This window comes from Triticum dicoccoides, chromosome 3B (genome assembly GCF_002162155.2).
Source record: "Triticum dicoccoides isolate Atlit2015 ecotype Zavitan chromosome 3B, WEW_v2.0, whole genome shotgun sequence".
Classification (NCBI taxonomy): domain Eukaryota; kingdom Viridiplantae; phylum Streptophyta; class Magnoliopsida; order Poales; family Poaceae; genus Triticum; species Triticum dicoccoides.
The window spans coordinates 469,779,715-469,790,720 of record NC_041385.1 but is presented as its reverse complement, the minus strand read 5'-3'; positions in this window follow the sequence as shown (position 1 = coordinate 469,790,720).

Below are 11,006 nucleotides of genomic sequence, written 5' to 3'. Positions count from 1 at the left end.
GCAAACGCCTGCCTCTCCGGATGTGGGAGTTCAATCCGGAAGGTCCGCGGACTATTCTGCACTTCTTCGGCCTGACGCTCGAAGGGATGTGTAAATTATTCTTCGGACCACAGGTAAAGTGTCCGGACACCACCGAGGATGCGGGCCTGAGCTGCAATCACACAGATACCCAAGTAAGTAACCCCGAAAACCGAACACCTTGTCTATATTTATTATGATCATCAATATGAAAATCCTCCATGGCCAGGAATGGCTTAGCAAGGCGGAGAGAATCAGGTGTCCGGCGCCACTTCCCGAAGGCTCGCCTAGTCCCACCATAGCCAAGATGCTTGGTCGTGTGCTAAGCAAAATGCCCTCAGGGAAAGACGAAGGGAAGAACAGAGAAGCAAAACTTCACACATTGGGCATCCAAACCGGGGGAATTATTACCTCCCCAAGGAGGATAGTCGGGGAGGGGAATCTAAGGCCTCCTCCCCTCGCGGGAAGAAGAGGGCCGCCTCCGAAAACTTGGAGACGGAGGTGGCCAAACAAGGGAAGAAAGCTTCACCAGGGAGCCCTGCCCCGAAGGGCATCCTCACCGCGTCATGCCCGCCAACGGGCCAGCCCTCAGCCTAGCTGTAAGTTAATCGTAAATACGAAGGTACTGCTTTTCTCCGAGAACAATAACCAGGATCCATTCTTTGCAGTCTGGCTAGTAGCTCTTCTCGACAGAGTTCGTCTTCGGGGGATCTCCTTCCGGAGATGATGGAGAGTGAGACCCCACCAACCTCTCCGCCTCATGAGGCGGGCAACCCCGAGGTGTCGTCACGGAGGAGTCCAGATCTGTCGAAGCCAGAAGCTAATCCTTTGGCTGCCCTGAGCCCGGAGTGTTCGGCCCCCACGGGGGGCGATGAGAAGGGTCCGACACAGTTCGGCGTTCGGCCGAACACACTGACGGGCCTTCTGGAGTGAGCTGCTCTCTCGGAGGAGCACCGTTCATTAATGAGCACTGTGCTTGAGAAGATTTCATCCGCCACCAGCAGGTTGAATGAAGCTTTTACGAGCCTGCTCAGAGGCTTTGAGGTATGTAGTGAAAATGCATAATTTTTGGCTGTGACGCGCACGCGCTAGGTGTGCTCCATATGTATAGTAGCCCCTGAGACTCTGGTTGCCAGCCCTAGGCGGCAAATGGAGGATCACATTTTAAGTAATGATCGCGCTGTGCTTATGCGCAGGTGTCTAAGGATCCGGCAGCTGACCAGTCCGTTGAAGTTTCCGAACTGAGGAGGCAGATTGGAGTTATTGATGCCGACATCACGCTTGTGAATGAGTGGCTTAACGAGTCACAAGGTATGTGCTCTGCTTTCCTTATTATTTATAGGAAAAATTGAAAGGAGTATAATATTGATGTGATATGCTTGGACTGCAGATGGTGCTGCTGCCGTGGAAGCCCTAAGGGCGGAACTTGCCCTGGCCAAGGAACAAGCTCGGGCTAGCAATGCAGCTGCCCTAAAGGCGGCTGAAGAGTTGAGAGCCGAACAGGCTGCTCATCGCCGAAGCGAAGACAAAATAACCGAGATGGCTGTGGAGCTGAAAAATGCCGCCAACCGGTATGAGCTCCTTGAGAAGGAGAATTAGGTGAACTTGGCTGACCTAAAGAAGGCACTTGATACGGCCAAGGAGACGCGGTCTAAAAGTAGGGATGCGCGGGAGGAGCTTCGCCAGGCCGGAGAAATCGCGGCTGGAAACCCCTACTTATTGCGGATGAAGTTTTTAGATCTGAAGTATGCTCCCCTGGATCGACACTGGAGCCCTGCAGACGCGTACGCGGACTTGGCGAAGAGTACGGCTGATGCGACCAAGTTTTTCGAGGATCAAAATGATAAGGAAGTGGAGAAGTTGTTCTGGTCGCAATTCAATGCTCCCGCGCGCCCATTGCCGTTGAGTGAGAAGATGGCTGCTGTGGCCAAGCTTCATAGGCTATCCGGTCTTTCAATGTGGTCTGCAATAGACCATCTTTGGCCGAAGGAGCCTAAGATGGACAGTTATTTTGGTTTAGTGCAACAATTCCTTGGTGCCGTATCACAGATCGATGCCATGAGGAGGTCGGCGTGTATAGAGGGTGCACGGATTGCGCTTGCCCGCGTTAAAGCATATTGGACAAATATGGAGGCCACCATCATTGCGACCCAGAATCCGGCGGGAGGCCAGGATCCGGCCGAGCACTACTTGGAGCAGGTAACAGAAGGTGCTCGCCTAATAGAGGCTCAGTGCTCGAAGAATGTCATGTTCGAGTGACAAATCGTTTCATTGTAAAAACAATGTTATTTTGATTATGAGGCTATATTTATACTTTTTGCCCGAAAGTATTATTGTGCCTCCTGTGCGGCCGTTTTTATGTATATGTGTAATCTGAAAGTTAGCAGTCGTTGGCTTCAGCCCCCACGCATACAATGCGGGGGTGTTCGCGAAAATATGCGTAATCATACTTGATCCAACGTCTTGGTCCATTAAGGAGGTGATCGCACGTTGAACTAGGCAACCGGACTATATAGCTTTAACACTTTCACTTAGCCATAGGAGTTTGATGGTGGGGCTACATAAGGTGGGGCTACTATGTAGCCCCTGGTACCTTCGCGTGCATCCGAATACAGGCGCGTTTGTACATGACCGGGAAATGGTCCTTCGTTAATGCGGAGGAATCCTAAAGACTCCGATAAGTCTTGGAGTGGTTGAACAGTCTGTCGCTGTATCATGATAGTCAGTTTTTGGCTTTCTCTACTGAGGTGCTCATCCGGAATAACCAGGGCACAATCACAATAGTTCTCCTTTGGCTGCCTTAGCCGATAAGAACGGAACGTAAGGCGGTAAACCCAGGAGCCGGGCAAACCCAACATTTGACCGAAGACATGATTCGGAGCTGATGCATATAAGGCCAAACTCATGACGCCGAACACTCCCGAAGGTATTCGGACTTTGTAACATAAAATGGGCTGAAGAATGCCCTTTCATTATGAACCCTGTATTTCCAGGTACGTGCATTAGTCTGTCGTGGCGAAATGCCAATAACGGCAGTATCCTCTGTGGGTATAGTACCCATGGGATATGTAAACAACAAGAGACAATAAAAAAGGTTTACACATGGGCTTAATCTAAAGAGAAACCTTTGAGTGGGGCCCTGCTGCACGTCTGCGCCTTTATCTCCGTTGTGCCGTGTCCTGGAAGGGTATCGCACGAATTTTGTCTGTAAAAAGAAAAACTCATCTAGAAGAGTATAATGTAAGCGTGTGATGGATAGTAAAAGTGTAAGACATTGGCCTGTTAATAAGGTCAAGCCAACAGTGGGGCTTTATTAAATATCTATAGCCCCTGGTGTCCTCTATGGGATTACATATATGGCGCCCTAGCTCAGGTTTATCCGGGCTGCCGGATCGTCTAACCGTGTCCGTGGTCTTAACGACCAGTCATGCTTTCTGGTATTAGAGGCCGCTTAGAGTCCGGCCGCTGGAGCCGTCGCGTATTCCTCCGCGTGAGGAGCGCTCTGTGTTTCCGTTAACGGTGATGACACCACGTGGACCGGGCATCTTGAGTGTAAGGTAGGCATAATGCGGTACTGCGTTGAAGCGGGCGAAGGCCATTCTCCCAAGCAATGCGTGATAGCCGCTTGGGAGGGGGGCGATGGTGAAGAGTAGTTCTTCGCTTCTGGAGTTGCCTGGGGAACCAAATATTACCTCCAGTATGATGGAGCCCCTGCCGTAGGCTTCAACACCTGGTATCACCCCTTCAAAGGTGGTGTTACTTTGGCTGATTCTGGATGGGTCTATCCCCATCCTGCGGACAGTGTCCTGGTATATTAGATTAAGAGTACTGCCGATGTCCATGAGGACGTGAGTAAGATGGTATCCGTCGATTATTGGGTCGAGCACCAAGGCATCTGATCCTCCGTGCCGAATACTAGTCGGGCAGTCCATGTGATCGAAAGTGATCGGACAAGCCGACCAATGGTTAAGTTTGGGTGCGACGGGCTCTATAGCGTATGCGTCTCTGAGCGCGCATTCGTGCCCTCTCGTGGATGTGTGAGTCGCATGGATCATGTTTACTGTTTTTACCTCTGGAGGGAATTTTTTCAGTCCCCCAGTGTTCGGCTAGCGAGGCTCATCCTCGTCTTCACTTGGTGTTTCCCTTCCCTTGTGTTCGGCATTTAATTTGCCGGCCTGCTTGAAGACCCAGCATTCTCTGTGAGTGTGGTTTGCAGGTTTATCGGGGGTGCCACAAATTTGGCATAGTCTTTCCAGGACTTTGTTCAGGCCGGACGGTCCATCTTTGCTACCTTTAAATGACTTCTTTTGTTGACCGGGTCGAGAGCCCATGAATCCGGCGTTGACTGTTGTGTTGTCCGGACTCTCTTCCTTGTTTTGACGTTTGTTTTTATTGTGCCATGGCTTCCCATTGCCATCCCTGATTTCGGATGTACTTGGGTCGCTGGTGCCTTTACGGGCCAACCAACTATCTTCACCTGCACAAAAGCGGGTCATAAGGCTTGTTAAGGCTGCCATTGTCCTTGGTTTTTCTTGGCCGAGGTGTCTGGCGAGCCACTCATCCCGGATGCTGTGCTCTAAGGCCGCTAGGGCCTCGGCGTCCGGACAATTGACAATTTGATTCTTCTTAGTGAGGAATCTATTCCAAAGTTTGCAGGCGGACTCTCCGGGTTGTTGAATTATGTGACTTAAATCGTCCGCATCCAGAGGCCGGACGTAGGTCCCTTGAAAATTGGACCTGAAAGCATCCTTGAGTTCCTCCCAACTTCCAATTGAATTTTCGGGGAGGCTTTTCAGCCAGTCTCGAGCTGGTCCCTTCAACTTGAGGGGAAGGTATTTGATGGTGTGTAGGTCGTCCCCACGAGCCATGTGGATATGCAGGATAAAATCCTCAATCCAGACCCCGGGGTCTGTCGTTCCGTCGTATGCCTCTATGTTCATCTAACATATAAAGGCTCCTATGGTACACGCTAAACCAGCGCCATCTGGGTTTCAAAATCATCCACCCCGCACGTTCTGCCTCGCTGTCCACGGTACTTGTACTTTTAATCGCGGTGGTAAACATCCAGCCGCTTGTTTTTTTGTACGGTGCATAATCGGTCCAGGAGCAGCTGACGAGTGGGCCGCGGTTGTGTGTGGGCCAGTCTCGCAGTGGGATGGAGGGCGCGTGCTTTTGTCGATGGAGATCAGGGGTGGGTCGGTCGTGGGCTGTGGCCAATGGATCGTGGGCTGTCAGGCTTCTTCTTTACTTTATTTACCGCGGATCGAACGTGGATCAACAGAAATATCTCCCTCCTCACCCCCTTCCTCTCCCTCGTCTCTTCCCATCCCGCTCCTCTTCTCCATGCCGCCGCCACCGCCGCTGCTTCTCCTCCCTCTCGGCCGCCTGTCTCCCCCGCCTCCAACACCTCCTCCTCTCTTTGCCTCCTCACCCAACCAGCACATCCAGACCACGCGATGTGGACGAGGAGGCAACAGATCGGACGAGGAGGCAACAGATCGGGAGGCGGGCAAGAGGAACCAGGCAGTTCTCCTTCCATGGCCGGGCCTCGACCAGCCGCATCTTCCTCCTCCCAGTCCGGCGGAGAGGAGTAGCGGATCCGCCTCCTCAAGCGAGCAGGGGCGCATGGGGATTCGATCCAGGGATCTCCTTGCGAGAGGCCGCCACCGTACCGACTCCAACCTGCAGCCTGTTCCAACTCAGGTTTGTCTTCGCTCTACTTGGTAGGCCACTGGCAGGAACATGTACGTTGATGTATTTGATGTGGCTAATTGCAATCTCTAGCCTTCCTACCATCCTCCCCTTTATCCCTCTTGATATGCGAATTAGGATTCTAGCTAGCAATGCCTCACTATGCTATGTTGCAGCAAAACAATGATATAGATTTGAAAAATTGATAATCAAGTATTACCTTCGTTTCAACAGAAAATAAATGGTTGGTGAACAAATATATATGTACAAAAAGTCTGCACAAATAGAATCTTCGATGGAAATACGCAAAATAATAGTCCTATGCATACAAGATATAGTACTGTGTGCCATAGATATAGCCTAAAATCTAACTCTGAGTCTCTAGATAATGTGAACCCGTGCTTAATTATAAAACTTGTGAATCAAAATCACTTGAGCAAGTTTCAGATTTATAAATATACTCATGCTTTCCAATTAACGATCCCAACTAACGCACGAAGAAATATATCATGTTGACAACTTTACTCCTTGCTTGCAGAAAGTGACAGTTATACAAGAAGAACCAGATGACACTGAAGATGCCAACGGTAACCATGTGTCTCAGTTTGTATTATATATGGGTTCTTTATGCTTGCCTTTAAATCCTTCTTAATTTTCCCTGTGCAGTCCAAGTAAGCATCGCGAACTGCCATAAGCATCGCGAACTACTCGAGTATCTTCATTCCCTGTGTAGAACTGTTCAAGAAAAGCACCTGTAAAACCAAGTTCGTCTTTCGCTCTGCAAACCTGCTCAAAATAGTGGTCATCCATTGAGACTTATTACTTTATTGTTTCCCATGTCTCAGCAGCGTGGAGGAGCCGGCTTCCCGTGTCAGAGTTGCGTGTACTTGCGGGCTACTTCACCGTCACCAGCCCATCTGTAGGTATGCTAGCTCCTCCTCTTCTCTTCTTTGATGCAAATGCACAAAAGGAGAAGCTCAATTCTGGAGAGTAGCCAATGAGATATAGTTTTAAATTTTGTCTTTCTGCTGTGGTATTGTAGGGATGGACATATGGATTGAGTGGTACCCACCTGAAAGATACACATCTCAGCAGCCAAGAACTTCAATAAAAATGTATATCCCAACTCCTTTTATAATCTTGAATGCTTCTCGGTCAACGTCGGTGTCACTTCCAGTCTTGGATGCTACCAGGATGCCAGGTGCAAACTTCATGGAGGCATAATGGCTCTGTACTAGCTTTTCTTGATGAATGAAAGCAGTGATGCTGATATGGACTATCTGAACAATCCACATTCAGTTTAAGTGATGTTACTTTGCTTGAAATTTTGAGATTGAACTATTAGCTTACTATCAGGTCTGCACCATTCTAGATATCATCTTGACTTTTAACTTCTCCAAATGCAACATTGGATAACATAAATAGGAAAAAATCAAATTGTGAAACTGTAAGTAATAGCTTCACCTGAATATTGATTTGTTGTGTTATTGCAGGGAAGAGATATGAAATTCTCAACTTAGGAAGGAACATACAACCTGTAATGTGTCGATCACTAACTAATAAACAGGAGTCTGATGTTGGAAAGAAGCAACTGGTACCAAAGCAAAAGCATCACGACTCCCCTTACAAATCAATGAAGTGTTCTAATTCTAATTCTGGCGATCTAAGCACCGGTCCAAGGTGATTTACCTCTTCCAGCCACTTTCAGTTTGTTCCAATTCAGTCCCCTCTTGAGTTTGTTCTAAAAGAAAGTTCTTGTTAGGGATTTGAGTTTATCCTTTTAATTAACGTGTGCTCGTGCTAAAGCAGCGGCTCTCCCTCGGCTATGCCTGGATGTTCGAGCTGTCAGTGTGGTACAGGAGCAGCAGCCACCACCGCTGCCAAGTAGCTCCAGCAATCACGTGCTCACTCTTGCTTCACAGACTATGTATGGTCAGTTCAGGTGATTTTTCCTTGGTGATTATTGGCACCCAGGATGTTACAATCTTATTCATGATCTGATAATTAGCTAGGAATTTTTGAATAGGATTTTAATCAGTTACTGTTTCTTTATTTTGTTCAGAAAATTGGAGGTTTTAGGATCTTTGGAAGTTTTTTGAGGCATCACCCTTCTTGTCCGCAGTTAAAAGGTGTGTGTGTGAGTCTTGAGAAAAATACTTTTGCTTTACTTATGTTTCAACTTTGGCAAGGCATGTTTGTACAGGTAGTAAAAATGTGATGCAAATGTTTCTTTTACTAATTTGTGGATTTTGATAGTAGAATGTTGTTTTGGGCTGGTGCTAAGGATCATTCAGTTTCAAGGAAAAAGATATATGTGTGGTTTCTTTGCTTTACAGAAGATGCATTATATGATGTTTTCATTTTGGTAACCATAAGAAATTTTACATTTGATGGTGAATTTCAAAATTATTTTGTTTGGATTCTGAATCATGCTAGGCAATGTCGTCTTTGTAATAATTTAAAAGGGGTGCTAGGCAGAACCAAGCCATCCACGTAGGCTATGAATAGTGCAGTGAGCGAGCGAGTGAGCTGGCAGCGACTAAAAACCTAGCTTCCCCACCCACGCCCATGACAGCACGCGACCGTCCCTCCTCGACCTCCCTCCTAGCTGCCCCCCCCTTTCTCCTCAAGAGAAAAGCCATGAGTTGTTTTACTGAGAGAGAAGAAACAAGTAATATCACATTCTGAAGGTTCATTTCCTTTTATATGGGTGATGGGTCCTTAAAATTGTAAGCATTGCAGTTTTCTAACCATGTACATGGGTGGTACGCAGCTAAGCACTCAAGCTATGATTATTGTTGTATGTATGGATTAATAGTGGTAATCACTGTTTGGTTCAGGCCTTGAGCAGCTAAGATAACTCAAATGTGTACGCTCATTCAAAGTAACTGATTTACCTAAAGAACTTGATTGATGATCAGGTGTGCATTTTGTATGCATTGGAATTAGATTTAGAATGCATGATGATTGGTTTCTTCTGTGTTCATATAGGAAGTAGCTTCTCATGCACCAACATTTTTTAGGTGTGTTGTGCCGAGGAAATCTTATGCTTCAGTGCGTACATTTCGGTTGTGTTTGTCTAGAGTTTTTTTTTGCTTACAGGACAAAATATTCTTATTTACTTTGATTCATCTATTTGTAGCAAAATTTTTATTTCTTCGTGCATAAATATGTTGTGTTCATTATTCGGGTCAAGTATGCTAGGCGGAGGAGCCCTCCCATGGCGCCGCCGGTTCTGGAGATGAGGGTTGCAGCAGCAGCTCGAGGTCGTTAAGGGTTTGCCTCTACCTCCTAATTTGTGATTTTCCTGAACATGGCATGTGCTGATCTGAGAAAGAAAAGATGAAGAACAAATATGTGATTCTAAATGCTGGCATTTATCCATATGCTATATGGGTTTTAGTTTTGATTAGATTTAGAGTGTGAAATTTGTACTGTCTTGCAGTGATGCATGATGTGTTTGATGCTTATGTTAATTGTTTCATTAGAGGGAGCTAGGTGTTAGGCTATTTGGTTAATTAGGGTGACGGATTTCATGCTTATGTTAATTGTTTGTGGTTTATTTACGGGAGAAAATAGTGGTAGTTTATTTATTGGCATTGGTTAGGACTGCTGCTATTAGATCTACATGGTTGCGGTAAAATGTTCAACTATTTGCCAAGTTGAGGGCTTAATGTTAGGCTATTAGGTTAATTAGGCTAACAGATTTTGGTACTTACGTGAAGTGGTTGGGGTTTAATAGGGTAAATATACCTTCCTCTTTTTAGTTCTAATTCATACTCGCTTGTTTATGGGTGGTTGTAGTACAGTTTTATTGATGGTAGTGATTGTGCAGGCACTTTGGTACCTGAGATCAAAGAGGAGGGTGAGAAGGGTGAGAAGAAATGAAAGAGGAAGAAGAGGAACAAGAAGAGCAAGGAGGACGTTGCCGGTGACAATGTGGGAGGTGCTTAGTTCCTCATTTTCAGCTTTTGCCGGCTCGACTGATGCGGGCAATGACGATGCAGTTGAGCGACTTACCCACAGACGAGAGCTCGAGGAAAGCTGCAAATTTGTGGAGGAGCGCCGGCATTGGTGAGCATCTACCAACTTTGTTCCTCCTTTCCTCACTTGCAATTTGATGGTCTCCTCTCCTCACTTGCAATTTTTCTTTCGCGTTCTCAGATGCTCTTTCAGGCTCTAGATTGATCGGGTGGTGTATGTGGTATGTTGTGCTCTCCGTGTTGACCGTTCACCACCCGTGGAGCAGCCGTCCGTCCGAGCCAGATCGGGGACCCACCAGAACCACCATCACGGCCAGTCGACGCCACCAGGTAGCCACCTCTTCGCATAGTTGTAGATTAATTTGTGAATTCTGTAGGGCTCAACAAAAGGGCATACTTCAACTGGAAAATAAAATCAAATGTAATGAGTAGGATGTGTTCCTGTACTCATAATGCATTAATGCTCCATAGTCTCGCCTGATGTGACCAATTGTTATAGAGAGATGTTTTATCTTTTTCCCGCATTGTTGAACCATTAATTTTACCTATTTGATGCCTTTTCTTTTAGGCATGGAAATGCTTCTTTTGGTCATGCTATACTATTATAATAATAGTGCTTATTTTTGCTACTACATCATGCTTGTTAGCTATGCCTGACACATGTTTTTCCTGCTAAACCCAGCAAGCAGTTTTAGCCCATTTGGTCTTCCATTAGTTCAGTGCCTGATTCGTCGGGGTTGTTGTGTTTTCTATGTTTCTCATCGTGTGTCGGGCAGTGGAGAGTGCAGCTAATACTAATACACCAATGTGAGCTTCTTACAGACCTTGTTTCCCTCTGCTCCTGCTACCTCTCCCTCCCCTTATATGCAAGATTGTACGATCTGCTTCGTTTCCTTGCTACATTTTTCCCACGCTACATAAACCTCTGACATACTGAAGAGAAAATGTCGTTGCCCTGTAGTATTTTTAGATTAATTTTGTGTTGTTTTCTATATATTGCATTCTCACTACCATGCTTAATTATTTACAGGGCCATCAGAACATGTAACTCGAGTCTAGCGCCGCCTACCCAACAAGAATTGCATAGACTTCATTGTGGAAATCTGAATGTAGTTATTTATATGGGGGTGGCGACAGTAAGCGGGTCAGCACCGCTGAGGTGCACAACCATTCCGAGAAGTTGATGACCCATCTTGCCATTCTCTTATTGCCTGCTTGAGGTGCTAATTATTAATTGCTTGTCGGGGTTGATCGTTGCCTGGGTCGATCGGCTGGAAGACTGAAGGTGTTGCAGAGCCTGCTACCCAATTCCAA